Genomic DNA, 17,006 nt, shown 5'->3' on the forward strand with positions numbered 1-17,006 from the left:
TAGGCTATTCCACTTATGAGGCCCTTTCACCTCCCATTTTTAAGTTTGTAAATTACATGAGAGATAATAAAATACATCATCCCCCTTCCACTGAACCCCCCCCCCATGCCATCCTGCCTGCCTTCCATTGAACCCCCCCACCCCCTCCGATGCCAGCCTGCCTGCCTCCCATCCCCCTTCCACTGAAACACCCCACCCCACCCCCGATGCCAGTCTGGGCTGCCCTGTCCTGACGGATCCACATTTTGCCTCTCTCCCCGCAGGGCTGGGCTTTGCCTAGCTGTTTCTGGACTGACGTCTTTCCCTCCCCGATCCTCCTCCCAGGGCAAGAAAAAGAAAGGGAGAAGCCGAGTCGGCGCCCTGTTGCGGCCGGAGCCGGTTCCGATCCCAAAGAGGAACCGAGGTAACCGGGGAGCAGCTAAAACCTGAACCTGAGGCAGGATCGGACCGGGGACCGGCGCACGCCCCCACCCGGGGCTGAGACCGATTCCCCTCCGGAGCCGGGAAAGGGGTGGGGGGGGGAAGAGGAGCAGCGGGATCGGATCCGGAGCTGGAGCACATGTGCAATTCGGATTCCCCACCCCCCGGCTGAATTTTGATGAGTCGCTGGTGCAGGCGCCATGAGGAGTGACACAGAAGCACACCTCACGCCACCAGGACTCACGATATTTCAACAGTGCATGCACGCTCAAGGATTTTATTATTTATGATATAATCATGAAAATATAAAATAGAGCACGTAATATACATTTTAAAATATGCAAATTAAAACATATGTTAAGAACTTACTTAGAATTCCGCGAAATGAAGATATTGTCACAAAAATTTTTTTTTAATAGTCTATAAACACTTCACTAAAGTACTGAACCTACTGAACTCAAAAGGCGAGAATCAAATGATCGTGTAAGCAATCCTAAAATAAGAATCTTTTCTAATAACATTAACACGTGTTTCATATTATCGAAGTAACACGAATATAACCGAACGTCGGGATATCAGTAGGTTTGTTCGTTTGTCTGTTCCAATGTACACCAATCTGCACTTTATTTATGCAAGAACAAACCAGAGCTTAGTAGCATAAGACACGTCAATATTTGCCATAGCAATCAGTGAACGTATGAACTATACTTTGGTGCAATCTAGTATATACAAACGAACAGACCCAATGAGCCGAACGCGTTGATCTTAACCAATACATTTTTATGTTTGTTTATTAGTCATATGCGTAGAATTTCTCCTTATTTTCGGTTCAGTGTTTTAGTGTTCACTGTTTTTAGAATAGTGTAATTTTAATTTTGCGAACAATTTGAATGTAGGCCCCTCTTGATCTTGAGGCCCTAGGCTGAAGCCTAGTTAGCCTATAGGAAAATCCGGCCCTGGATGTCACATGCATGCTCAAAGGCTCTCTAGATGGGCCCTGAACTGCTGGGGGAGAGGGGGTGCCGGCAGGGAAGACATGCGGAGAGAAGGAGAGGCATTGGTGCCGGCTGATTGCATACAGGATGTGCCTCTCATGGCAAGAGACACGTCCTGTAGGTAGTCAGCCGGCACTTCTCCTCTTCCCCAGCATCTCACTGCACACCTAAAATTTCAGGAGACACACTAGTGTGTCACAGCACACAGTTTGCGATACACTGATAAAAAAAAGGATGCCAGATTGGGGGATACAGTTAAGGGGGATGGTGGGCATTGGGGAGCAGGGTTATGGATTGAAGGCTATATCAAAAAAGGTGTTTCAGTCTATTTTTAAACATTTAAGGTAAGGGCCATGACGGATGAACTCACGTAAATTATTCCAGGCATACGGGGCAGCTAGATTAAAAGAACGAAGTCTGAAATTGACAGTGGAGGAGAATGTAAGGTTACCATATGGCTCCAGAAAAGGGAGGACAGATTGAGACATCCAGGTTTTACTTCCATTGAAAGTAATGGAAATAAGTAGTACAAATTGAGACATCTGGGTTTTACTTCCATTGAAAGCAATGGAAGTAAAACCCAGATGTCTCAATCCATCCTCCTTTTTTGCTTAATCTTCTGTAAACCGCATAGAACTTCTCGGTATTGCGGTATATAAGCTGTTATTATTATTATTATTATCCTCCTTTTTTCTGGAGCCATATGGTAACCCTAGGAGATAAAAGCAGCTTATCTGAGAAATAGAGTTCTACCTTCTCGAAAGAGCTTACAATCTAAGCAGACAAACAAGATGCCAGGGTGGGGGATACAGTTAGGGGAGATGGTTAATCTGCTGGCTAGGGTGGTGAGCAGTAGGGAGTAGTATTATGGATTGAAGGCTATATTAAAAAGGTGGGTTTTCAGTCTACTTTTAAACAAGGGAAGGGGCGTGACAGACAAACTCAGGTAAATTATTCCAAGCTTATGGGGCAGCTAGATGAAAGGAACAAAGTCAGGAATTGGCAGTGGAGGAGAAGAGTACAGATAAAAGCAGTTCATCTAAGGAACAGAGTTCTTGGGGAGGTGTATAAAGAGAGATAAGAGAGGAGAGATACTGAGGGCTGCGGCATGAACACACTTGTAGATTATAGGAGTTTGAACTGTGTGCGGAGATGGATAGGGAGCCAGTGAAGTTATTTGAGGGGTAAGATGAGTGTAGTGAGGTTAGCAGAAGATGTCATGCAGCTGAGTTTTGCACCAATTGCAGGGAGGCGAGGTGGTCCTGTAGACTTGTTAGAAGTAAATTACAGTAGTCTAGGTGTGAGGTTACAAGAGTGTGGACAATGGTCCAAGTAATGTGTTCAGTTTACAATATCAGTGGTTCATATGATGAGAGAAACCCATGCTATCCAAACCAAAAAGACCTCAACGACTCACCAAGTCCAATGCCGAGATTTTGATATCTAGGCTCAAGTAGTGGAACTTGGATGAAAGTGTGCCAGTCACAGATCAGAGGAAGATGGGCTCTGCTTCTACCACAATATGACTGGTCTGTTTAAGGCAATTAGAATTGCCTGTAACCCGAAAGAGTAGCATCTCTTAATTAATAACTCATCCAGGCAAATTAAAGCTGTGCTGCTCTATAATGAGAACAAGTACTCGTCTCTTCCACTGACTCATTGCACCTCAAAGAGGGTTACAACAATATCAAGACCTTACTAGGTGCCTTGAAGTATGATGAGTACAGCTGGGAGGTCATTGGAGATTTCAAAATGGTGCCATTCCTAATGGGTCTCCAAGGCAGTTTTACCAAATTTATCTGCTGTCTCTGTCTTTGGGACAACAGGAACACAAAGGTACTTTAAAGCTGATCACAGACTGTATGATTACTTTCCTGTCTTTCTTCACAGGAAAGGCAGTATTCTTTGTCTGATTTTTCTGATACTTTCTACTTTCACATGATAGAAAAAAGTAGAAAACCTTTATGTTTCCTGAGCCATTATTCATTACTTTGATGCAGGATCAAACACGAAAACAAAGGTACTCAATTTCCGGGGCACAGACTTCGCACACATGGGAGATTTCGTCCATCAGACGCTGCAGGACCAAGCGGAGACCGATGATGTAGAAGCTAAGTGGTTAACACTGAAATCAACCATACATGAAGCAACTAGCCGCTTCATAAAATCAGTAAATAAACGACAAAGAAACAATAAACCCCAATGGTTCACCGCGGAGATCTCGCACCTCATTAAGGAGAAGAAAAAAGCGTTTCTCTCCTACAAGCACACGGAGAAAAGAGAGGCAAAAGTAGAATATAGGACCAGGTCTACAGCGGTCAAAATGGCAGTTAGGGAGGCAAAACTTCGAGTGGAAGAAATTCTGGCAAAAAACATTAAAAAGGGGGACAAATCCTTCTTCAGGTATATTAGTGACAGAAAAAGGAACACAGGCGGGATAGTACGCCTTAGAAGACCGGACGGAAGTTACGTGGAAGCAGATTCCGATAAAGCCGAACTACTGAATGAATACTTCTGCTCAGTCTTCACCTGTGAGGCACCGGGACACGGTCCCCAGTTGAAGGCAACACAAAGCACAGAAGACCCGTTTCAGAATTTTGAGTTCACACCAGGTGAAGTTTACAGTGAACTGGCAAGACTCAAGGTGAACAAAGCCATGGGACCAGACAATTTGCACCCAAGAATGCTCAGAGAATTGAGTGATGTCCTGGCGAAACCGTTGGCTGAGCTATTCAATCTCTCCCTAAGTAAGGGGAAAGTTCCCCTGGACTGGAAATTAGCTAATGTCGTTCCTCTGCATAAAAAGGGTTGCAGGGCAGAGGCTGCGAATTATAGACCGGTGAGTCTCACATCAATAGTGTGCAAACTCATGGAAACACTAATTAAAAGCAAATTGGACACGATCTTGAATGAAGGGAATCTTCGGGATCCCAGTCAGCATGGATTCACCAAGGGTAGGTCCTGCCAATCCAATCTCATCAGCTTCTTTGACTGGGTAACAAGAAAGTTGGACTTGGGAGAGTCTTTGGACGTCGTGTACCTGGACTTCAGGAAAGCTTTTGACAGTGTCCCACACCGCAGGCTGCTAAGCAAGATGGAATCGATGGGGTTAGGAGAGACACTAACTGCATGGGTCAATGATTGGCTGAGTGGCAGACTTCAGAGGGTGGTGGTTAATGGTACCCTCTCTAAAACATCAGAGGTGACCAGTGGAGTGCCGCAGGGCTCGGTCCTGGGTCCACTCCTTTTCAACATATTCATAGGGGATCTGACTCAAGGGCTTCAAGGTAAAATAACACTATTCGCCGATGACGCCAAACTATGTAATATAGTAAGTGAATGCAGTTTACAGAATTATATGGCGCAGGACCTGCTTACATTGGAAAGTTGGTCCTCAACCTGGCAGCTAGGCTTCAATGCTAAGAAATGTAAGGTCATGCACCTCGGAAGCGGAAATCCATGCAGGACGTACTTCTTGAATGGAGAAACTTTAACTAGGACTTCAGCAGAACGAGATTTAGGAGTAATCATCAGTGCAGACATGAAAACTGCCAATCAAGTGGAGAAGGCTTCATCTAAGGCAAGGCAGATATTGGGTTGTATCAATAGAAGTTTTGTCAGCCGAAAGCCTGAAGTCATATTGCCGTTGTACAGGGCCATGGTGAGACCTCATCTGGAGTATTGTGTGCAATTCTGGAGGCCACATTACAGTAAAAATGTGCGCAGAATTGAATCGGTTCAACGGACGGCCACCAGGATGATCTCGGGGCTCAAGGGTCTCTCGTATGAAGAGAGACTGAACAAATTGCAGCTCTACACTCTTGAGGAACGTAGGAAGAGGGGAGACATGATCGAAACATTTAAGTACCTCACGGGACGTGTCGAAGTGGAAGATGATATTTTCTTTCTCAAGGGACCCTCGGCCACAAGAGGGCACCCACTCAAACTCAGGGGCGGAAAATTTCATGGCAACACCAGAAAGTATTTCTTCACAGAGAGAGTGGTTGATCATTGGAACAAGCTTCCAGTGCAGTTGATCGAGGCAGACAGCGTGCCAGACTTTAAGAATAAATGGGATACCCATGTGGGATCCCTACGAGGGTCAAGATAAGGAAATTGGGTCATTAGGGCATAGACAGGGGGTGGGTAAGCAGAGTGGGCAGACTTGATGGGCTGTAGCCCTTTTCTGCCGTCATCTTCTATGTTTCTATGATTTCAGTTAGGAACATAAGAATTGCCGCTGCTGGATCAGACCAGTGGTCCATCATGCCCAGCAGTCCGCTCATGCAGCAGCCCTCTGGTCAAAGACCAGCACCCTGAGACTAACCCTGATATACCCATAATAGTTTTCACGCCAAATCAGACTTTGCAGCCCCATCACTAATTTCCCAGATAGAACTCACTGGAACCAGGGCTGCTGCTTGATTTCTAAATCAAGTGTCATCCAACTTCATGGTCCAATTTTTCCATAACTGGAGTCACATTGGGGAAGCAGAGTAAAGCCTTCCAGACAGAATGAGCTAGCAAGAAAGTCATACCAGTGAAGATGTTCTACTGGCATTATGTTTAGTTTCAGCAGAAGCAGCTGCTAGTTTGGCCATCCGTATGGCAACAGGATTAGAACAGGAATCTATCACAGCAGCTTTGGGGAAGATTTCTGCTAGTGTTGATTCATTAACACTCTGTACCCCAACCACCAGTTGGAAAGATAGCTAATCTAACCATTTGGCAGATTGCAAGATACAGACTAAAAAATCTGCCACCAATTCTTTGCAGGCACTGTTCCCTCTAAGCCTAATGGGAGTCCTCCAACTGCATTGATGCCAGGGAGGGTGTTGCTTCAATATTGTGTTTTCATTCTGTAGAGACAGAAAGGTTCCTTGGAGTCCTGCAGAGCTTGCCTTTCCTTCATTACTGAAAATGTGATGGTGAAACAGCACCCCCAATCCCAACTGGCAGGACTGAAGGTGGAGAAATCCCACTCAGAGCAGCGGTCTCAAACTCAAACCCTTTGCAGAGCCACATTTTGGATTTGTAGGTACTTGAAGGGCCTCAGAAAAAATAATGTCTTATTAAAGAAATGACAATTTTGCATGTGGTAAAACTCTTTATAGTTTATAAATCTTTCCTTTTGGCTAAGTCTTAATAATAATATTGTAATTTATAGCTAAAAGGATATATTACATTACATTAGGACTTCTATTCCGCCTATACCTTGCAGTTCAAGGCGGATTACAAAAGAGCTAACTGGACATTTCCAGTGAAGTTTTTTTTGGGGGGGGGGTTTGGTTACAAGGGAGGAGAGGTACCTGGATTAATTCCGGAAGAACTTGCAAATTGGATATTAAATTGACTGTACGTTACTGTGTGATATGATCAAGAAATTGTTTTATTTTACTTTTGTGCTTATGATAAACATACCAAGGGCCTCAAAATTTATAGCTAAAGAGACATATGATCAAGAAATTGTTTTATTTTACTTTTGTGATTATGATAAACATACCAAGGGCCTCAAAATAGTACCTGGCGGGCCACTTGCTTAGAAGGAACAGTGCTTGGCCAATTTTTCACCATAGCTGCCCTGGTCTGTGGCTTCAGCAAGAGCAGTAAAGGAAAACGTTTCTCCTGTTCAAATTCCATTGCTTGGACACATTACTTAACATAACATAACATTGTATTTCTAGACCGCATAACCATAAGTTCGATGCGGTTTACAAAAAATTACAAAATGAAAAGGTACATTAACCCTCCATTGTCTTACGTACAAACATAAAGACAATTCTATTAGTTGGCACCTATAGTTAGGATCCAATAGCATGCCTGGTTTAAAAGATAGAAGAACTTATGCATGTGATTGGCATCAATAATTGACAGTTACACATGTAAGTTCTAGACATTATTCTATAAACCAGTGTCTCTCAAACGTTTTCATCTCCAGCACACTAAGGGCTCCTTTTACGAAGCCACATTAGCGGTTTAACGCGCATATTAGCACATGCTAATTTGCCAGCCGCGCTAGCCACTACCACCTCCTCTTGAGCGGGCAGTAGTTTTTCGGCTAGTGCGGGGGTTAGCGCTAAAAAGTTGCGTGCGATAAAGCCGCTAACACGGCTTCGTAAAAGGAGCCCTAAATGGAGCAAATGTTTTTTGCAACACATTATAATTGAAATTATAAAATTGTAAAACCAACAAAAAATTTGAGAGTTATCTATTTAAAGTTATTTAAGCTATGTATGGGTAATTGTTACAACGGTGAAACTAAAGTAGATAAAATAGAACTGCTAATTAATGCAATGGATGTGCTTGTTTTTTAGTTCAAATTTACTAAAAATGTGGCTCAATAGTCGACAAGCAAACACGCATTTCATCATCCACCATCTGCAGTCGCATTTCATCATCCATCATCTGCAGTCGTTCTCTCTCTTTTTAAAAAAAATTAATTTCTGTCAAAGCTAAAAATCCAAGTTCTCAAAGATAAGAAGATCCAAATTGCTTTGTTGCTCAAGTTAGGATATTTACTGCATAAAAAATAAAACTAAAATTACTTGCCGTTAGTTTTCAAGGACCAATCACATCAAAGGTTGATGCTTGTCTGGACAGTTGTATCCTTATAGGCTGATGCTTGTCTGGACAGTTGTATCCTTATACACACAGATGCTCATAACATTGACAGACTCTTATACGAAGTGCATGTCATATATTCTAGTGTATACTTATGAAGGGAATTTTAAAAAATAAAGTACATTTCTGGAATCTCTTATGGCATACCTGGAATCTCTTCATGGCACATCACTGTGCTGTGGCACACAGTTTGAGAGACACTGTATATATCATTTATAGAGCACCGAAGTAACATCAGGAAAGGGATTTCCTCAGCTCCATTAGTGCAACATTGGGAAGCTAACAAACCCAAAATAGATTTTAAATTCTTTGTCTTTAAGGTGATCAAGCCCAATCCAAGAGGAGGGAATATTGACACTGTCCTTTTGAGAGTAGAACAGTGCCCCAAAACCGAATTAGATTACAGTGTGTTTCTTTGAACACTTCCTGGATACTTTATCCACTATATTTTCTCAGCATAACCTCTCTGCTAGTTATAGGTGTGATATAATTATATTCACTTTTCTTTTGTTTTGTTCAAGATTTTCTAGCCTTTTCGATTCTGTGTCTAATTAGATATGATTTCTCCTTCAGCAGCTGTATCAGCTGTAAAAACAAAGTGAAAGTATAGCAGGTTCATTTTCCTGCATGCACTGCTACTGCTCTGCTGATCCCCCAGTTCCTCTGATGTCAGAGGAAGTGGAACTAGCAGAGCAGCAGAAGCAGGTGCAGGAATATAATACAAATAATAAATTGGAAAAATTATGATAGATTAAGTTATACTTTTTGGTGGAATTCATTGTGCCATATTTTTAAAATGAAGAAAATATTAGCTATTCAGCAAGGACATTATAAAAAATTTATTGATGTTTGGGAGCCATTAACAAATTACTGTAAGGAATGATGATATTTAATAGTTATTTATTCCCCTTATATTTATTGAAGTATAGGATGGGAGGGAGGGAGAGTTTTAATTTTAAATTATAATGTTATATTGGAGGGAGAGAGGGAGGAAGGGAAGAATTATATTGTGATTCAATATATGTGTGATTAAAAAGTGATAATAGAGTGTATATGATTGTATTATAAATCACTTGTTGAAAGTTTAAAAATGAATAAAAAAATTAAAAAATAATAATAAATTTATTCTTTTATACCGCCATTACCAAGAGTTCCAGGCGGTTTACACCATAAGAAACTGAACAATCAGCAAAATACATTCATACCATGATAATAAAATCTTACAAAAGTTAAAAATATGATTACAATCTTAAAAATACCCAACTAAGTAATAAATTTGTCAGAGAAGACTTGACTAATTTTTGAAAAGAACAGTAAGACATGGCTTGATGAATACATCACCAAGCCAGAATTGTAGTTTACCTGCCTGAAAAGCTAAGGTCCTACCAAAGAAGGTCTTATATCTGACACCATTTGGCTTAGGATAGGCAAATAAATGGTCCCACGTTGTTTTTACAGCTGATGCCGCTGATGTTCTGCCGCCGAACATGACATGACCTAAAAAGATGAGCAGGATAACCAGCAGCAGAAGAGGTAGATGCCATTCTTATACAAAATCTGTTTGGGGGAGCGGTTGCTCCCCTTGCGCTCCCCCTAACAATGCCTCTGCCTCACACCCTACATAGAACCATGTCACATATGCTGCTCCCATCCCATCCATATGCTGCTTCTACTTTAACCAATCACACTTCATCACACCACTTCTTACTGAGCTGCCCATCAAGACATATCCAAGTCTGCCAATGGAAAAAGAGGAAATACATTTGGGGGGGGGGGGTAATTCTCTATAGATCGGCTAAAATTAGGCATCAGGATGATGTGTGCTAAGCGTAAATTCTATAGAGTTGAGGTGCCAAAGTCGGGCCTCGAGGGCCGCAATCCAGTCGGGTTTCCAGGATTCCCCCAATGAATAAGCATGAGATCTATTTGCATGCACTGCTTTCATTGTATGCTAATAGATCTCATGCATATTCATTGGGGAGATCCTGAAAACCCAGCTGGATTGCGGCCCTCGAGGATCGACTTTGACACCTATGCGTAGAGGCAGTGGTGTGTAGAACTGCCATACACAGAATACTAGCATAAGTCCACATTTGCACTTTTAATTTCAGATGTGAGCACTTATGATAGCCGGGGAGTCGGCCGGGCAAGAGGGCTTGGGCTCCCTCTTGCTCCGATCGTGGATGCGGGTGCGGGTGGGAGCGCGTGCGAGCGGTCGTTCGGGGTGGGGGTGCGAGCGGTCCTGCTGGGGGGGTGAATCGGGCGTCGGGCAGGGTGGGAACTATGTTTTAAAACTTTGGTATACCGCGCTCACGCATATAACGCGCGAGGGGTATGCGCGGTAGGTAAAAACGCGTATAACGCGCGCGTTATATGCGTGAAAATACGGTAATCAGTTAGGCCTGGATTCTCTATAGGGCACCAGTATCAGCAGCCTCCTAAAAAGCGGCCACCAATCATGTGTCAATCATGTGAAGGCGTCTTAAAGAGAATCACGCCTCTGTAAAAGATAGGCGTCGGAAATGTAGGCCAGGGTTTTCCGGGACTACATTTCTGGTGCCTATCTTTGTCATAAATCATGCCTATGTAGGTGCTTTAGGCAACCTAAACGCCACTTCTGGTGTTAGCCACGCCCATAGTGGCATTCAGCAGCCTAAAGTGCTTACATAAGCGTAATTCCGGCATGTATTATTTAGGCATTGATAGGTGCTATAATGGTGCCGTTTTATGCCATTTTAAACAGTGTTTGTTACTTAACTTAGGCGCCAGTAGAGTTTCTAGAATTTCTCCCTTAGTGCATGGCAATGTAGCTGTGCTAAGTAATTAGTGCAGAACTTGCCTGCTGTCTTCCCCCAGTCACTCCCCCACAGCTAAGCAAATAAAAACTAGTTTTTACTGTGTGGGTGGTGCATGCATATGAAAATACTTCTACAGGACGCTTGAGCATGCACCGCAGTACCATAGTGCTTTTTAATCTGTGGTAAGCAAGCATTAGTATTTACCACTGCTTAGTGAAAGGGTCCCTTAGTTTTTTCCCATTTGGAAAAAGCTCCCCCTCCTCCCCCCCCCCCCCCCCCCCACACACACACACACTCTCTCTCTCTCTCTCTCTATTGAAAACTTACAGGCAAAAGAAAAATAACTTCTTATTAATGTATTAGTCTTTTGTAATAAGCATTGGTTTTTTTGCTACTGTATATATTACCATGTTATTTTCTCTTTGTATATTGAAGAAAATTATGAAGTAATGAAAAAAAGTCTCTACTTCAGAAAAAAAAAAGGCATTTTCCTGATTGGAAAATAGCAAAATCACCCCAACTGGTGAGTCAGCAGATTGGAAGGTGTACAGGTTTGAGAAAGTAATAACATGCACGTCTGGCAGTAACAAATATTTTGGGACGTTTATTATACCACTTAGTCACTAGTTCTTTAGTTTATAAAGAGAAAGCCATGATAAAAGTGTTATTTAGAAGACTGGAGAGTTGTATCTAAAGACATCTGGACTGCTTAATGCATCATTTCTCTTCTTTGACAGTCATCAGGAACAATGCCAAACTTTTATAAGTGGGTGCTCCCAGTTGAGGAGAAGAGCGGTAGGACAGTAACATATGGGGACGTGTGTCTACTTAGCAAATACAAAGCAATGAGATATTATGAATAAAAATATAGTGGTTCCTATTTCCAAATCAGTTGTGCTATAGAGACAGATTGGAAAAAATCCTATTAAAATAAGGGCCAGGTGTCTGTTCCTGAGAGTTCATGATGCCACCTGGCTAGTACATAAATAAAGGTTGTTTTTTTTTTTTTTTATATAAATTTTTTATTGTTACATCATAACAAACTCAAGCAAAAAAATACAAGATATGAAGAAAATAATTCAAATTAAAATATAAACATAAACAAGCCCACATTATTGAGGGTTGACTAATCCTGTCACAGTTTTTATCCTCCAGAAAGTAATATAAGAAACTAAACATCAGTCAATAAACTATAACACCAGGCAATAAATCTCTATATTCATTCCTTCTCAGCTTCTGCATTAGTAACAAGTAGTATATCTAATTTAGGTTTATCTATAAGAAAATTCTCTAAATGATCTGGATCTAAAATATATATATTTAGTATTCTGAAAAGTCACTAAACATTTACAGGGGAACTTAAGAAAAAATGATGCACCTACACCCAAGGTTTTATCCTTGAGTTGCAGGAATTGCTTCCTCCTGTATTGTGTCTGTCTAGAGACATCTGGAAAGATATTTATCTGTTGACCACAGAACAGGGCATTTTTGTTCAAAAAATACAATTTAAGTATATCTTGTTTCTCTATTTCAGTCATAAAAGTGACTAATATTGTTGCTCTCTTGGCTATATAATCTTTTGATGATTCAAGAAATTGGGAAATGTTTAAACTATCAGGGGATACTAGTTGATCTTCCCCCCCCTTCTTCTGATATCTTTTTATTGCCAGTAGGCAAATAATAAAGATTATCTGGAATGAACTTTTCTAAACCTGTATAGGAAAGTATATCTTTAAAATACATTTTTAGTAGTTCCAAAGGAGAGAGAAAATGGGAAATAGGAAAATTCAAAAACCTGAGGTTTCTAGATCTCATAACATTTTCCATTTTTTCCAACTGAAGATGTAATATAGTATTATCCTTGACATGAGATACAACACATGATTGCATTGCAACAACAGATGTTTCTACTTTATCCAATTTCTTCCCCATATTTGCCAATTGAGAATCATGCTCAGCCACTTTCTTTGTAATTTCTGAGGAAAACTGACAAAGTTGAACTACAGTGCCCTGTATAGAGTTCTCAATTCTATTTACTACAGTCCAGACATCTTGCAACGTAATCTGTTTATTGCCTATCTCAGGCCTAGAAATAGGACCAATAGGCATTGAAACAGGAGATACCGTAAAGGATTGTTCATCCTCAGATACATTTTTAGAATCCAGTTCTAAAGGTAATGGAGAGGCTGAATCTGACCCTGATATGGATACAGAGTCTGCCTTCTCCCTTAATTGTGTAAGAGGCTGAGGTGGAGGCGTGGGTTCGCCAGAAGAGATAGAAGCAGATTAGGATCGAATTTCAAGCCTACCTTCTGTAGGAGTCACAGTTGAAACGGAAAGATGACGATCCATCGGTCCAATCACATTCAGGGAAGAAGATATGATCTTAGCTTTCCGTTTTCCCATGGTAATTCCCTTTGTTACTCCTCGCTCCTCGTGGCTCCTCGTGGCTACAAAGGGGCAGGACCTGCCCCTTTGGCCACGCCCCTTCGGACACGCGGCCTTGGGCACGCGTCCGCGGGCCGCGTTCCGCGGCTCACCAGTTCTTTTGTAGGGAGAGAGGACCTCCTCTCCGAGTCGGCAAGTGCCGGGTGGTGGCTGCAGGGGTGCCTGACTGGAGGAAAATCGCTGGCAAGCTCAGTCAGCCCTCTTTTTCTCCGCGGCTCACCAGTTCTTTTGTAGGGAGAGAGGACCTCCTCTCCGAGTCGGCAAGTGCCGGGTGGTGGCTGCAGGGGTGCCTGACTGGAGGAAAATTGCTGGCAGGCTCAGTCAGCCCTCTTTTTCTCCGCGGCTCACCAGTTCTTTTGTAGGGAGAGAGGACCTCCTCTCCGAGTCGGCAAGTGCCGGGTGGTGGCTGCAGGGGTGCCTGACTGGAGGAAAATCGCTGGCAGGCTCAGTCAGCCCTCTAAATAAAGGTTTTATAAAAGTGCAACAAAAAATAAATTAGATGCTTCCTAGATCTACATAAATTCCATCTGTACAATTAAATGATAGGTACTAAAACAGGCAAAATGCAAAAAATAAAAAATCAACAAGTAGATTAATATCATGGCTCATTTTTTTTAATATAGACTCTCTTTGGTCAATTTATCACCTGCCCTGCTCCCTTTTTCAGTTTTTCCTTTCTGTCACACACATAAAAGGGTCATTATAAGAAACCTCACCAGAAACCATGGGTAGTATAGCATGTTAAGCTGAGATCTGTTTTCTCAAGTAATGGTTTTTATTTTTTTATAATACCATCATTTGTGAGGAATTTATTAGAAATGACACAAACCCCAGCTTGACTGTATAGATTAGACATGGTCTCTAATGAATCGTTAGTCAACCACCATCAAAACTGAATTATTTTAAAGCTCTGTAAATATAAAGCATTTACATTTTCTGTGCAACATTCTCTAACAATATTGTATTTGTATGTTCATTTCATTTCTCTTAATGAAGGTCAGCTAAAGTTAACTTACTGTCAAGACTTAGAAACTTCCATGGAGAGATGAGCATAATTGATTCACATATACACATATCTCTTCGTTTTTTTTAATCAAAGTCAAAAATACTTCAGCATGAAGTCAGAAGATTAACATGGTGACAACATTACAGAGCTTGGTTCAGACTCAAAAAGTGCAGGTGGTGCTGGCAGAGGGGCTCTTTGGAGCCAGAATATGCAGCCAAGCAAGAGAACTGTGCTCACTCTTGCTCTTCTGGCCAACTGGTTCTGAGTCGACTGTGTAGCTTTGTATTCTCAGCCCCAAATAGAAGGGTGTGTAAGTATTACCTCTCCAATGATACAGCTTGAATCAAATATTGTTAAACAATTATCCATAAGAATATAGTAGATGATAGCAGATAAAGACCAGTAAGGTGTATCCAGTCTGCCCAACAATGTATACGCATAAGATATTACATTACATTACATTACGGATTTCTATTCCGCCTATACCTTGCAGTTCAAGGCGGATTACAAAAGATTTGACTGGACATTTCCAGAGATGATCACATTACAGAGGATTTTACTGGACATTTTCCAGTGAGGATACAAATTTTTTTTTTTTTTTTTTTTTTTTCTTGGGGATCTTATGGGTTGGATAGAAAACTGAACAGTGCCTAGCAGTGTGATATTAGCAAATGGAAATGGAACACAGTTAGAGTAGGCAAGATTACAATCTTTTTATGGTCTGTTTATATGAAGGGTGATTAGGTGTGATATTTGGGGGAGGATTGTCTGGTGGTAGATGAGTTCAGTCGAGGTAGGTGAATTTTCTGGAGGTAGGTGAACTTGGCTGGAGGTAGGTGAAGTGGTTTAAGGTTTTTGGATGAATTTTTTAAACAGCAGGGTTTTGATTTCTTTACGGAATGTTTTGAAGTCGTCCGATGTTGTCAGCAGGTTGGAGATGGAATGGTTGAGTTTTGCTGCTTGTGTTGCCAGAAGGTTGTCAAACATTTTCTTGCGTTGTGTGCCTTTGAGTGGAGGGAAGGCAAAAGGATTTGGGGTTCTTCTTTGTCTTGTGGTGGAGATCTGGTTTAAGCGATTGTTTAGGTAGGATGGGGAAGAGCCTTGTATTGCTTTGAATAATAGGCAAAGGAATTTGAATTGAATTCGTGCTTGTATGGGTAGCCAGTGGGAGTCTAAGAAGGCGGTTGTTATGTGATCATATTTTCTAAGTGAGTAGATCAGTCTGAGGGCGGTGTTTTGTATGGTCTGGAGTTGCTTTATCATAATGGCTGGACAAGGAAGATATAGGGAGTTGCAATAGTCCAGCAGACCTAAGACTAGGGATTGTACGACTAGTCTGAATTGTGTTTGGTTGAAGAATTTTCTGATTTTGCGTAGGTTTCTCATGGTTAGGAAAGCTTTCTGGGTCGTCTTGTTGATTTGGGACTGCATTGTGCAACATCTGTCTATGGTGACTCCTAGTAGTTTTAGTTCGGGTTGTATTGGGTATTTGGTATTTTTGATTGTCAGTTCTGTGATGGTAGGAGATTTGGCTTTTTCGAGCAGGAGGAATTTTGTTTTTTCTGAGTTTAGATATGATAGTTCCATTCCTTCCATACAGGATTCCTTTGTGTTTATCAAACATATTTTTTTAACTCTGTTCCCATTTTCATCTCCATGGGGAGGGGGGCATTTCAGGTATCTATCACCCATTCCATGAGAAAGTACTTCCTGACGATATTCCTGAGTTGGCTCCCTGCAACCTAAATTCATGTTCTCTAGTTCTACTGCCTTTCCGTTTCTGGAAAAGGTTTATTTGTATATCAATATATTTCAAATATTTGAATATCTGAATCAAGTCACCTCTGTTGCTTCTTACTTCATGGTATACATCTTTAGGTCATCAAGTTTCTCCTCATTCGCCTTGTGCTAGGGCTCATTGAGGTCTCCTTTCATAATTCACTGATAGGTTCTTTTACTAAGCTATATAGATGTTCTTGTGTACATTAAAGCGTGCTATTGTTGTGTAAATGCAAATAATGCATAGAATTTGTGATTATCACAAATTGCTGCAAGTTAATTGTCAGCTCCTATGTCAGGTACGATGTGCCTTGTGTACCTTGCTACTTCCTCAAAGTGTACTCCTCAACAATGTAGTCATTTTGGTCAAGGGTTCAATTATGATTTCTTTAAGGAAGTAAAAGATTTACATTTAAAATTTCTTTATCCCAAAATTTTAATTACTGGGATAAAATAAATAAATGAAAGAAAACTATTCACATACCTGATGTGCAATAATTTTAATGTAACATTGCACTGAATTTTGAAAATACTACTCCAATTAAACAGTCTCTAAGAGAGTTGGTATTTGTTTTCCTCCTCTTATGATTTCTCTGGCTGATGGATCCAGGTAAGTAAATTTCTTATTTTTCCTTTGTTTTGGGTTTGACTCTCTTGCGTTGGGTACCTTCTTTTTTTTTTTGCTTGTGGAATCTCCTACTCCCTATCTATAAAAAAAATCAAAGGAAGCAAAACCCTATATCCCTATTTGGTAAAAAAAAAAAAAACAATAAACACTGTGACCACTAGCTACCCAAATAAATCAAAGAATAATTGGAATTTCCCTAAAAACGAATCCCACCCACTTTCTATTGAACCAAGGTTTAATTAAAAATCAATACAATTCCTTTACAGGATCTCAGTGGCGTACCAAGGGGGAATGGGGGGGAGGCGGTCTGC

Source organism: Geotrypetes seraphini, chromosome 1 (genome assembly GCF_902459505.1).
Source record: "Geotrypetes seraphini chromosome 1, aGeoSer1.1, whole genome shotgun sequence".
Classification (NCBI taxonomy): domain Eukaryota; kingdom Metazoa; phylum Chordata; class Amphibia; order Gymnophiona; family Dermophiidae; genus Geotrypetes; species Geotrypetes seraphini.